Source organism: Amphiura filiformis, chromosome 17 (genome assembly GCF_039555335.1).
Source record: "Amphiura filiformis chromosome 17, Afil_fr2py, whole genome shotgun sequence".
Lineage (NCBI taxonomy): Eukaryota > Metazoa > Echinodermata > Ophiuroidea > Amphilepidida > Amphiuridae > Amphiura > Amphiura filiformis.
Genome location: NC_092644.1, coordinates 43,853,019 through 43,866,838, shown reverse-complemented (window position 1 = coordinate 43,866,838; position 13,820 = coordinate 43,853,019). Strand labels below are relative to the sequence as shown.

Sequence of the window (13,820 nt, the reverse complement as noted above, 5' to 3'; positions counted from 1 at the left end):
TCAGTACATGAGCCCTATCCTTCACTGTGGGAGATAAGCACATGTATTCAGTACATGAGCCCTATCCTTTACTGTGGGAGATAAGCGAATGTATTCAGTACATGAGCCCTATCCTTTACTGTGGGAGATAAGCGCATGTATTCAGTACATGAGCCCTATCGTTTACTGTGGGAAATAAGCGCATGTATTCAGTAGGCCCTACCGGGGTACATGAGCCCTATCCTTTACTGTGGGAGATAAACACATGTATTCAGTACATGAGCCCTATCCTTTACTGTGGGAGATAAGCACATGTATTCAGTACATAGGCCATATCCTTCACTGTGGGAGATAAGCACGCGTATCCAGTACATACACCCTATCCTTTACTTTGGGAGGTAAGCATGTGTATTCAGTACATGAGCCCTATCCTTTACTGTGGGAGATAAGCACGTGTATTCAGTACATGAGCCCTATCGTTTATTGTGGGAGATAACTTTCTGGTTTGTTTATTTTCAAATAATAATGTTTTAATTGATGGTCGCGAATGGTCGGTGTCTTTTGTAAAAGTACATCTGAAAAGGTCTATTGTTTAAGGGGGTACTACACCCCCGTGGCCAATTTTGTGCCTATTTTTGCATTTTTCTCAAAAATAATAGCGCATTGGTGACAAGTAAGATATGTATATTGTAGGGGCAAGGACTACAACTACTGCACTGAAAATTCAGCAACTCAAAGCAAGTAGTTATTGATTTATTGATCAAATATTGGTTTTCCCTCATTTTTGACTATAACTCCACAACTGTTGTCTGTGCTGAAATAAAATTTCCAGTGCAGCAGTTGTAGTCCTTGCCCCTATAGGCCTAATATACATATCTTACTTATCACCAATGCGCTATAATTTTTGAGAAAAATGCAAAAATAAGCACAAAATTGGGCAGGGGTGTAGTACCCCTAAAGGGTTTGTAAAGAAATTGTTTAACTTAAAATAAAGTAGCGCCAATTAAGGCTTGCAGACGACTTTCATCAGACTTTCAAGCTGTTCGCCATTTTTCAATTTTCATGGACATTTATGTATAAAATAATATAATAGAATCATAGAATCATTGATTCTGATATGGTTTCAGTCAGATCTTAATACATGTGCATTCTTTTCAGGTCAAAATGCAAAATCTGATTATTTTAATGGATTAATAGTTTCATAATAATTAATGTTAAAATCCAAAAAAAAGTGTTTTGCTCCAAAGCGACGCCCTCAATTTTTCTTGAATTTTAACTTTTTGCATGATTTTAGGCCTAATGGCAAACGGTGTATATATATACTAAAAACTTTACACATACCACGTGAAAGACTAAGCCTGAAGTGCTTTAATTAATATAGTAAAATATTTATATTAAATCCGGATCTCCGGTTTTATTCCGAGCTCAGGTAATACTATCGGCGAGCTTATACACGCATTGTAACCGCTAGAATGAAAATGGCAATTTTCTTCGTTTTACCTCATTTGTTTGGCTCAAAATTGAAAGGGAACAATGTGATCAGTGCAAACTGACATATGCAAATCACTTATTATTGCTTTAATCCTTTATAAAAATATTATGTAGGCATATTGTAGGAGCATTGTAAAGATAGATAAGCTTTGTCGTGATATTAATCCAACATTAAGTAACATTTTATGTCATTTGTTATTTGTATGGGTTGTCTCAAGAAGTATTATCACCGTATTAACTACTATCACGGCTTGCTCAATAGGCTTTGCGTAGGCCTATAATCTACGCCAGTTTTTGAATCCGAGATTTAAAAACAAATATGATTCGAAATTATATGCATGGTCTATGAAGAGGAAACAGCAACATCGGCGAGAACGACAACAGCAACGGCAATGACAACAGCAACGGCAATATTGCAACAGCAAATACACAAATAAAGCAAAAGTTATACGACCGGTCTAAACGTCAACAGTTTTTCACGAGAATTACAATAAGAAATGAATTCAACGAGCCAAAGTATTGGTACTTGATATGCCTAATGTGTCTTATGAATAATAGTGTCTTGAAATTGATAGACATGCATATCTCTGACAAGAAAAAGAATCTCGTGTCTTGCGGACTCTTGCCTGAAAACACTATATCTATGATCTAAGACACGATCTTGTGAAGCCGGTTTTGGTAAGTTCTCCCTTGCTGGGGTCTGGTCTACACAACGTCACGTACCTGGAAGACACTTTAACTTTAAAAATACAAGAACGATTTGACATCGGATGAGTCAAGTCTGTTTTGAGACACGTCTTGATTTTTGTGTCTTCATTCTGCAAGACATGTCTCAATAGAGCATGTGTGGTGTCTTAGCCTTTGTCTTTAAAAGCCAATACATTTCATTTATATAAGTTATCTATTGATGTCTTTATGTATTTGCAAAAACACTAAAAAAACACTACAGACGTAGTTTGCAAAGACCACATACGGTATAGTCAAAGATTTCAGATTTCTTTAATTCCTGTTATGACAATGCCCTTTAAAGTGTAAGGTTTTCTTGTTTTCAAACTCTTATCCATACAGCGTTTAATTTCAAATAAGTCCATGTCCTTACCTTTATTCCACTAGAGGTGATCAACTTTTTCAACAAAACACATTGGTTATTTGTATCAATCTGCTTAAATCCACAACATGAAAATAGAAGATTTTAACATTCTCACGATTTCAATCCATGCTTCACCGTACAAGAGGTATTCAACTTACTAAACGGGTATAAACCTTTTGGCATGTTTGGTAGCTACATGTAATGTCAAAAACTTTGGCATTGGTATAATCCTTATACTCTGAAACACAACTCATTATTGTGGTGAGCTGCATTACTTTACAGACTCATTGCAAATGCCTACGCGTCACAACAATTCACCAATCACACCTTTGCACTTCACTTTTCCTTTGAATATGTTAACCCTTTATACACACCTTAAGATATTCAGCGTCTAAGCATTTGTTCAAACATTTGCAAAAACTAAAGTTTAAATAGAAATTGTTTCAAAATTGGGAAAACAAGTAAACCGAAAAGTGCTTCTTTTATACTCTCTTCACATTTTCTATGGAGCTGTGTAATAAATGGATATAATGCCCATTCAATTGAGTGCAAACTAATCAAGTTTATGAGAATTGTTATAATGAGTCAAATCAAAGACGCAGTTACTTCATTTATTTACTTATTCATTTCGGTCTTCGCCCATCCCGTATAACGATTGCATATCATTTGTGTAAAATCTATTTTAGTGGAAACATAAGTTCGGTATAGTACAAATATCGCAAATACATGAAATATATTTCATATTATTCTTTTGGTCTGTTCAGCAACCAGAGATTTAAAACACCATGCCGAAACTAGTATGGTATTAAGGGGGCAACGATCTCGACATGCCATGAACTAAGTACAATACTAGCATCTTACAAACTTGTTTGTAAGCTCTAAACCTTATAAACAACGACATAGCTAAGCTATTTATTGAAATCAGATTAAATTGCCAGGTTCAACTTCAAATGTCTTGGATGTTATGAAGTTCTAGATTGACCCAACAATTGAAACCAATTTATTATGCTCCGATAGGTCTCAACTTTATGCGTGATAAAGCTAGAACATTCATGTAATATGTAGAACAAGACTTTAAAGTTGAAAATACACAGGGATAATAAGTTAATTTCTTAGATTAATTGGTCTTGTGTTTTTATCGATTTTGTTGCTGCTCTTTTGCATTTGCAACTAGCTTTACAATTTAACAAATTAATTCATTTTCAAACTCTCTTAAGGGGGTACTACACCCATGTGGTAAATTTGTGACAATTTCTGCATTTTTCTCAAAAAATAATTACACGCTGGTAACAAAAGTTATGTACATTATTGGGGCAAGGAATCCAATTACTACACTGAAATGTCAGTGACTCAAGACAAGCGGTTCAGTATATATGATAGGAAACGAGGTACATCCTAGCGGTACCTTATTTCTGATCGTAAATAACCAACCGCTTGTCTTGGGTCTCTGAAATTCCAGTGTAGTTATTGGATTCCTTGCCCCTATAATATACATAACTTTTGTTACCACTGTGTTATTAGTTTTTGAGAAAAATGCAAAAATAGACACAAATTTATCGATGGGCTAGTACCCCTTAAATGAAATCTCGGGATTAGTCATGTTAATGTTCCAGTTTTTTCCACCCCCTGTACAACGTGTCTCATGCGTTCCTGCAAACACAAAACGTTTTCGTAACGTTCGCAATTAGGTTAGAATTTGCTGCCATAAATTTAATTTCAAAACAAACTCAAAAACTGTTGAAAAACTTTCCAACATAATGTTAATGTTGACCAAATGTGTTGTTAAAACGTTTGCATAAAAACATTTTACAACGACATGTTAAAATTTTGTTATAGTGATGTTTCAAACGTTAAAAACATTTTTATACTTTTAAAATTTACAATGCAAATGAAGCCACATTTTCGACAATTTGGTTTATTATGCTTTTTATCCGTTAAATTCTTCCATTTTATCCGTTTTCCTACAATATATGACGACATGGAAAAAGTTCTAACATTGTACCATAACCATAACCATGGAAACGCTCCATTCAAAATATAAATCTTGATTTGAACCTTGCATAGTAATGTTTGAACACCTTCTAGTCGTTTTCAAAATCCCTGTTTAGGCTCGACCTGTAGTTCCAAACTTCCAACCAGATTTCATACTGTAACATAGTCTACACTATAGTAAATATGTATACGATTTGGGGACGGTATAATGGAAAACTGGGGCTCTATAAAAAGGATATTAGGAAACTGTCACATATTGGTCAAAAAGGAAGCAGAATTCTTGTTTTCAGTAGAAAAATTGTGCCAAATATAACGCCATTGTGTTGACCCACCTGTGGGGATATTTTTTTTAAGTATTTTCTTTTGGAACAGAGAAGCATTGTATAGAGGAAGTCCCTTTCCTTGAAGCATACATGCTGGTAGTGTGTTTATACTTTCTTTTGTCATTTTCTTTCGTGTGGAGACAAGAGTTGAATGAAGTTCAACGCGGGGACTATCCTGCATCGAGTTAGCCAGCCAAGGTTCACGGTTCTATGCGGTACTTCGAATAATTACTGATTGAGTGATTGTGAAGTAACTTTGAAAACAAAACTGGATTGTTAGATATATCAATTCCAAATTTTAATCATCACTTGTGTACAAATATTTGTCAAAAATAAACCACCCAAACAACAACAAACTTATTAATTATTCTTTTCGGAAAGTATAATTCTCAAACAAGGTAAAAAGAATGTTTCGCTTTTAAAACTTCTTCCACAATTTTAGTAAGAGAATAATCGAAACCCCGTATCCCACAAATTCCTTGTTGTAACAGTGCATTCCTAACCTTATACATTGTAAGTATACACTTTACAATTGATTCTTTCACATGGAGAAATATTTACCGATTTTAAATATTTGCTTCTCAGTGGTAAAACCAGTGTATAATATAATCCAAGACGGAAACAAATAGCTTATACATGTATAGCTAACCAAGTATGCCAAGACCAAGTTGTCAAGAAAAGGGATAGAATGTTGCATATGTACATAGGCCTATTATTAGTATTAAGAGAAACTGAAAAATAGCTGCTATACGATGTATTGTTGGTCGAAGCAGCAGAAAAAAAAGTAGTTCACAGCAACTTGCAAATGGTAGTGAGCTTTAGCAAAATTGCATTGCTCAATTCATAGCGAGTGTGTAGAAGAATTCAAATATCACAGATATACTTTTGTATAGGTCCTGTGGTTCTTGAGTTATGTTGTAAAGAGGCTGAAACAACAACACTTTTGTAAAACGTACATAACTCATTAACAACAATAAATTAAGCAAGTTTTCAAAGTATATGATTTGTAGAATGAACTTTTGCAAAACACCAAAGTGTTATTTTTCAATAATATTATATATTGATTCAGATAATGAAAATCAACAATACCTCGTATACCCTTAAGGTGGTACTACACCCCTTGATAAATTTGTGACAATTTTTGCATTTTTCTCACAAAATAATAAAACACTGGTAACAAAAGTTATGAATATTGTAGGGGCAAGGAATCAAGTTACTGCACTGGAATTTCAGTGACTCAAGACAAGCGGTACGTTACTTATAATAAGAAAAGAGGTATCGCTAGAATGTACCTCATTTCTTAACATAATGAACCACTTGTCTTGAATCACTAAAATTTCAGTGAAGCAATTGGATTCCTTGCCCCTATAATATAAATAACTTTTGTTAGCAGTGTGTACCGTAGTTATTTTTTGAGAAAAATGCAAAATTATTCACAAAATTTATCAGGGGTGTAGTACCACTTTAAGGTAAAACTCACTTTTGTAGGTACTTTTTTTTTTCGAAAGAAGGAGGACTTTAGGCCTAATGATTTTATGTAAAATTAACAAACAAAATATGTACGTGTATCCATGAATATTTAGTAAAGAAAGTACTGCATTTGCTGAGGAACATGCTATGATCGAAAGCTCAGGCCCGGAGCTCAGGTCAATAACCAAATTTTATTTTACAGCCCAGGGTTTTTTTTTTGTTTCTTTGTTTGTTGTTGTTCTTGTTTTTTGTTTTGTCTAAATTATGATTAGTTTGCTTGTCTTCTTTATTTGATGTTCCAAAAGAGGCAGGTACACTTAACTAAAATAATATCACACTCGGCAGCTATACTGTATGTCTTAATAAAATCCGCCTTTCTAATTCTGGCATGAACAAGAGACAAGTTGCAAAATAAACATGATGGAAGGGTGGTTTTTGGTAGCATATACAAAACACCTAACTTTGTAATGAGAAGTATCATATTCCCATGGCTGAAGGAAAAGTTTACAAATTCACGTAACAGGGTGTTGCTCTTGAAAATGTGCTTTCATTTTTTTTTGTTAAAAGATGATACAAAAATCGCTTCAAAATATATGAGAATGCACTAACAGTTCTGTTAATATCTGATTTATGTATAGAACCAAAAAAAGTATTATGGTTTATGGCACGTCCACAACTTTCCACGCAAAAGTGCAGCCTAAAGTTAATGTACGATGTGGTCATGGAAGAATAGACCATTTAATATTTAAATACCCCTTATTAGAGGTCTTCGAACTATTTGCTACGTGCGTAATTAGTCACGCTGTATACGCAGATCTTATTATTTCTACATTTTGAAACCTTGCAATATATACTTTTACTAAAATACCTCAACTATTTAAAAATTTATATCATAATAGTTTCCTTGAAACTTGCTTTAAAATCACCCACTTACAATGTACTGCGAATTCCACAAAGCACAATTTTTTTTTTTTTAATTTATTTATCTACAAAATTGCTGAAGGTGTGATGGGTGTAAGACTCCCTGCCCGTTAAAAATAAAAGTAATCCGCACAACTGCACAGTGACTAAGATAATAGGACAGCTGTAAAAGTTCCTCTTAGTAGGACTAACTAACAGTATTCTACTGTAGGACTACATTGACTGTAAAAAAAGGAAAAAAAAGACCTCCTCCACTTCTGTTGTAGTTGTACAGAGTAAAACTAAATTTGGTCTGTCGGGCTACTTTTACCCCCATCCTTGTAGGACTACACAGAAAAAAAAGAAAAAGCTCACCTCCATACGATTTCACGATAACGCATGCCTCCCAGTAGGACTACATTAAATAAGATCCCCCCGTAGGATTACATATTACAACAACAAAATTGACTCCTTTTTTATAGTCTATGTATATACATTGAATCACCAGGTCAATATCATTGCCATCATTTAATGTACGAGTAAGATAATGAGGGCTCTATAATCATGATAATACAGGGCTTGAGTCCTGTTTATCAGGGCAGTCTATTATGTATAGCACAGTGATAGAGTGCTCGCCCGACAAGCGAGAGGTATGGGGTTCAAGTCCCCGCACAGGCAGGTATGTCCGGAGTTTTTACTCTGGTATCTGCCTAATGCATGTAATGTTTCCATTTGTAAATTCATGTTTAAATGTGCTAGTGTGCGATGCGTTAATTCTTCTTTCCCCTGTATACTATATAGGCTCAAGATGTTTGGCCAACAATCACCATAAAAATTGAATAAACAAATATTGATTACTGGTGAGCTGCTCCTGTTACAATGATATGAGTGACCGGATATCAGACAAAAAAATGACCTGCGAGTGAAAAATATTGCAACCTTATTGGACGTGAATTAGCCCGTGTGGTTCTTTCAGTGCTTTTGAAACTAATTAACTTAATTTGACCAAAAAATTTCAATGTTTTATATATTTTATTATTCTTCGCATCACAAAAAAAAATTCCCCGAAATAATTTAGACCATAAAAGTTTTTAGCCTTACAAATTCGCCAAACTACCTAATGTATATAATAGGCCTATATAGGCCTATATAGGCCTACGTATAACGTGAGGTGAAATATTGTTTTGTAAACGTACATAAAAATGCACGTCTCATCGCCACTAAAGCATGAAAGATCGTTATATAAAAATTCCCTTTAAAAGGGAAGGCCAGCGTCAATGCAGAAGAGGTCTTGTAAATAGTTTGGGTCACCGTGAAAGGCATTTTTTAGGATCACGCTTACATCCATGTTACATGACAGTTCACCAAACCATCAATGGTGAGAACATGCACACTGAAACAGCAAAACACATTAACTCCTATAACTCCTGTCAACTCTTTAATTCATTACTCCAAATTGTTCTGTATTTTTGTCTTTACTGCTTTTTACCCATGCTTATTATAAAATCAAGAAATACACTGCAGTTGTTAGTTAATTCGCTATGTTAACTCAACTTACATGCACGTTTTATTTTAAAATAATTTTATATTATTTCGCAATGTATAGTTTACTATAAAGTAGATAGTGGCAAGCACATGATAAAGGACTGATCATTCGCTACAATCTTCACTTTTAAACTGTATTTTTTGAATGTGTTGATTGTTAGTCCGAAACTCCTGCAAAGCTATGGACATGGTATCTTACCTACTCCATTCTGTAGTCTGCATTGTGTGTTTTCTCAGTCTTCAATCATTTTGTTGAATGTAATTTTATGAATCAAATAAAAAAGATAGAAATTGGCCTCACTTTAGTTATGTGTCATTTTACAGTATTTATCATTTATAAAGTAAGACAATAATTTATTTATTTTCTATAAGTGCATGTCAAAATATGGGATATATTGTTCAATATTATAGCTAGCCCTAAAAACTTTATTTTCAATCGGATTTTTCCGTTGAAAAGACAAAACTGATGTTAAAGATAGCAATAATATCATCAATAACATTTTGAGTCAATTTTATCCATAAAACGATATAGGATAGGATAGATAATTACTTTGACTTCAATGTGGTCCATATAATGAAGATTTTGATTCCAAAACATTATTAGATCTGTTATCAACATATCAATTATGCACTCACAGGCAACCAAACATCATGCTATGCTCAGTATAGTCCACTGATATGACCTCGTGATCATTCCCGCTTTGACCATGTCATTTTTTTTTGATATGCTGATTGCTGAACAAGTTTATGTTTATATGTGTAGGCCTAACCTATGATAACTTTTTAAGTCATAATTAATTCAAACATAACTTTGGCAATACTCAATCGTTTTCGTTCGTTGAAACGGCAAAACATACTTTCTTTTCCTTGCAAATCGAATTAGCAGACATCAAAACATTTCCACCACGAGAAGTAAAAAAATAATTCATACCAATAGAAGAAGGCTATAATCTTAGCTAATCTTTAGTGTACACAAACCCCATCTCAGAATTAGGTACCAGCGCCCTATGCGCTGGCGAAAATGGTCATCTAATATTATCATAATAATAGGAGATGACCTCCTAATTCAGGTCGTGACATTTTTTTTTAAAGGGTTTCAAGGATAAACAAATGTATATGATATTATCTCAAAACTTTCACACTGCTAAAATTATTCACTTTACTGACCTTTCGACACAACATATAAACTTTATTCTACTTTTCAGAATAGAACATTATTCATTCGTTTTAATATAGCACGCCGGAGTGGACAAAACCTCATAAAACACATTGAAAAAAGATTTTTTTTTTTTAAGATCATGATGGCATTGGAAATTTCGATACTAATTTTCTCACTCATTTTTTTCGTCGTCTAATATCGACTTGTCCCTTCCCCCGAAAATGTAATTACCGGCGTCGGCAATGATAGACCCAGTTTAAAAATTAGAACACTTCATCATATCCTAAACAAGAAGTGCACAATTTCGCTAATTACAACAATTCGGCGCGGTATTTGAACATTTTTCTGTGTATGCTTCTTGTGGCTTGACCCAATTTTATGAAAAATACAAATTGTATGCTGCATTAATGTTCTGCTATTAATGGGTGGGAGTATAATCCACAATACACTTTAAGCATGTATTTGCCCTGTCATTTGTTACAATGTACCAACTGTGACATTGTGAATTAATAAAACCATCTATTATTATATTGCATCGATGATAAGGAACAAAGGAAAGCAAAGAAAACTATATGGATGATATCACTGATCAATATGCATGATTATCGTGTTCAAACACCCTTTACTGTATAGGCCTAAATAAATTATCCCATCAAAAGTCATTAGGAATATTCGCCTTTACTCAGATACCTTGCTGTCAGTCAAATTAGACATGGAAAAATAAATTTTCATCTCTTTTTTTTTTTAATTTCTGTTCGGTCTGATGAGAGTGTTTAGCAATTTTTCTTTCATGAATTTTAGTCAAAGTGAAATAAATTGTAAAATCCGGGTCTCTAAGTTAAATGGACAGACAGTAGTATAATATCAGACATGCATGCTGATTATATCCGAGATTAGATCTTCTCTGATACAACATCAATTCAAGCGTAACAAAAGAAATTGATCGTGCTCTTCATTTGCATAAGCTGGTTTTTAATGCACCCGTTTATCATGTTTATGTCATGCTTCACAAATTTATAGTGCAAAATTCAATCGAGAAAATGGTGCAAATTATGTACAATCATGGTACAATGATAGGCCTATATCTCAACCCACAGTGATCTCAACCATTCCATGTTTCAAAATAGTTTAATTTCACACACCTTTAATACTCGAGAACTCTAGCTTCGAATTTGCACACGAATGTGAAGCTGGGATGTGAAGCTATCGGTGAGCAAATTCGTGGCTAGACTTCTCGAGCAACACACAATCTGTTCTTTTAAGAAATATTTACGAATTATATTCTGGTCTGAGACGAATTCGTCTCAGATTCTGGTGGTTCTGGTTTGGCAGATGCACGAACTGTAGGCTTAATTTATCCATTTTTTACCGGGGGTCAAATATATATCTACTACCGCCATGTTTATACTCCTTGGAAGGAAAAAGTAACAAATGAAAAAGTTTCAAATGGCCATTTAATATCATGAGTATACCTTTATACTTCAGTCTACTTCTACGTTGATACTCGGCATAATCCTCCATAGGATGTAGAGCCAAGGAAATAACTTCGAATGCTCTAGTGCGGTGTCAAAGTTGCGGTGCATAAAAATACAGGGTGCAAGTAAAAAAAGTCTGGAATATATAAAGCACTCACCTTCTATGACAAAACTGCAAAAAGATTCCGAGAAAATTCTGATCGTATTCTAGAGCAACTCAATCAATGTTATGTTTTCCCGATTCCACAAAAGACTGGCTAAATTCCATTAGATCACTGAACAGTATCTGAAATGGTTGGCGAATTCTGGTGTACTGCTACAAAAACACTCTAAAGAATAAATTCCAATTGTTTGTATATCTTCACAAAGTAGAGATTCCAGTTACTTCTTATACGATCAAAATATGACACAAATGTCATGTCATTATCGCCAAATAAAACATTATTGTAGAACGTTCTTCATAACTTTGGTTGAAGTTTACGGCACTTTTCTGTGGAGCCGTTTTGGTATTCACCGTAAACTTCCTCAATGCTATGTTGCGAGAGTGAGAAGGTAGCGAACGGTGTTGATAAACTTTCCATTGCTAATCCGCAGTGCGTATCGCAAGACAATAAAATATCGCCCAATTGTTACTTTACTAATTAATAGCTCATTTGTAAAAAATATTTAACAAATGTACAGTGTCTAAGTTATAATTCAAACGATATGGGGCTTAAACATTGATTTTAAAGAGTAAATTTTGTTCTAAAATGAATATTGAACTTGTCAAAAGTAGCCCAATTGGGCGCATAGCGTCCTCCTTATACCGTGTAACAGGTTGCAAATGCGTAGGTGAGGATTACAGAGACGAACAAATGAAGCGTAAGAAAAGCAAAGAAGTTTGCCATTGTTGCCATATTTTGTGGTGCATAAAATGGTTAAGAACTGACATTTCTGAGTTGGCATCCATTGAATTATTTCTATTGAAAAGTCAATGTGCAACAAATGAAAAATTAGGTTAGCATATTTGTTTGATTGTTAGAGGTGGGAAAGTGAAATGCATGTATGAATAATTAGGAAAGAAAAACAGAACTTAAGTTTAAATACTGATACACTCTTAATTAAAAATGGTAAAAAGTACTCAATGTTGAGTAAAAAGGAACATAGTGCACAAAATGAGTCAAATGGAATTCAATATGGATTAAATTTTTACTCAACCATATTTTGTCAACATGCTCAATATGAAGACAATTTAATCACTAATTGAGTTCAATTCACTCACTTTGTTTCTCTGTTCCCTTTTTACTCAACAGTTGAGTTATAATTATTTGCAGTGTATACTACTAACATCAATCAGTCAGTCAGAGCGGTTTAAGTGTCAGCATGGTCAGGACTCTGTTGTTTAAAAAAACATTAAATTCAGAACAGTGAGCGCATTAAGCTTTGTACAAAAAGAAATGTGTAAAACCCGGGGTGTAAAACTATCATTATTGAATGTAACAATAATTATCAAGAACCTCACATCCAGTCACTTTGTTATTATGCATCAGAAATTATATCCAAAAAGTCAATAAACACAGTAAAAAACAATAATTTTATTTCTGTAAAGATCGTAGTGAATGTCTTTGAAGGAAAGGTTAAAATATTCACGTGCCCCTAATGTAGATTCTGTTCCGCAGGATTCTATCCTGGGACCTCTGCTTTATTATCAGTGAAAATATTACATAAAATAGATAGAACTTTTACTACGATCTGTTCTTGATCTTTCCATATTTTATCGGGTAGAGATGATGATTACTATTTCAAGGACAAGTAAAAATACTGTAGAAAAATACAGAAACCGTGGTAAACAAGTTAATCAGGCCACAGATATCCAATATCTGTGATCAGGCCCTTACGCAGGATATATTTGTAGGTGGTGTGGGACTTTTTTGCGAATGAAAAGTGCGATTGTGCAGATTTTTTTGTCAATGTAAAAAGTGGATCTATACGTAAAATTGCATACTTTAGACTTTATGAATGCCTTACCACCAAAACGTGAACTTCTTGTCATTTCTTTTCTCCCGTTTTTTGGACTTTTTTATTTAAATAAAAATAGGGAAAAGTGGGTGCTGTTGCCGTACCCCACCCCATCCCTGCATTCCTGCTTCAGTGCTTTGGTTTCAAACTATGGATGCTTCACTTTCACTCATGCACCTTCAGAAACGTAAACAGTAATTTGCAAACTTACGATTTTGGGCGCCAAATGTGTTTTAGATTGTGCAGATTCGATATCAGCTCCAATTCGTACAAACATACAAACTATATGCTTGGTTGGTGGGTAAGTGTAATGTTCCACCCTATTACTTATTCCCTGGCATTTGGGTAACAAAAGACTCATTTCGGTGTAAAAACCAGGGAAAACAAAATGGTGTTAT

General features: G+C 34.1%; 1 protein-coding gene across 1 annotated transcript in view; it reads right to left on the bottom strand.

Moving 5' to 3' along the window:
- Positions 1 to 11,950, bottom strand: part of LOC140138265 (uncharacterized) — a 59,188-nt gene extending 47,238 nt beyond the window's left edge. The window contains 1 exon segment of the mRNA XM_072160179.1: positions 11,583 to 11,950. The gene's annotated coding sequence lies outside the window, so the exon portion shown is untranslated.
- Between the last annotated feature and the right edge of the window lie 1,870 nt (positions 11,951 to 13,820).